Source organism: Antrostomus carolinensis, unplaced genomic scaffold (genome assembly GCF_000700745.2).
Source record: "Antrostomus carolinensis isolate BGI_N321 unplaced genomic scaffold, ASM70074v2 scaffold23746, whole genome shotgun sequence".
In the NCBI taxonomy this organism is placed as follows: Eukaryota; Metazoa; Chordata; class Aves; order Caprimulgiformes; family Caprimulgidae; genus Antrostomus; species Antrostomus carolinensis.
Genome location: NW_010321517.1, coordinates 6,152 through 6,544, shown reverse-complemented (window position 1 = coordinate 6,544; position 393 = coordinate 6,152).

The window sequence follows — 393 nt, the reverse complement described above, 5'->3', positions numbered from 1 at the left end:
TGTGACCCACAGCCCCGTAGTGCGACCACAGTCCCATGGTGTGACCCATGACCCCACAGTGTGACTTACTGCCTCATGGTGTGACCCACAGCCCCATAGTGAGACCCAAAGTGTGACCCACTGTGACCCACAGCCCCGTAGTGCGACCACAGTCCCATGGTGTGACCCATGACCCCACAGTGTGACTTACTGCCTCATGGTGTGACCCACAGCCCCATAGTGAGACCCAAAGTGTGACCCACTGACCTACAGTGTGACTCACAGCCCCACAATGTGACCACAGTCCCCTGGTGTGACCCACAGCCCCATGGTGCGACCCACAGTGCGACCCACAGCCCCACAATGTGACCCACAGTCCCCTGGTGCGACCCACAGCCCCACCGAGAGACCCAC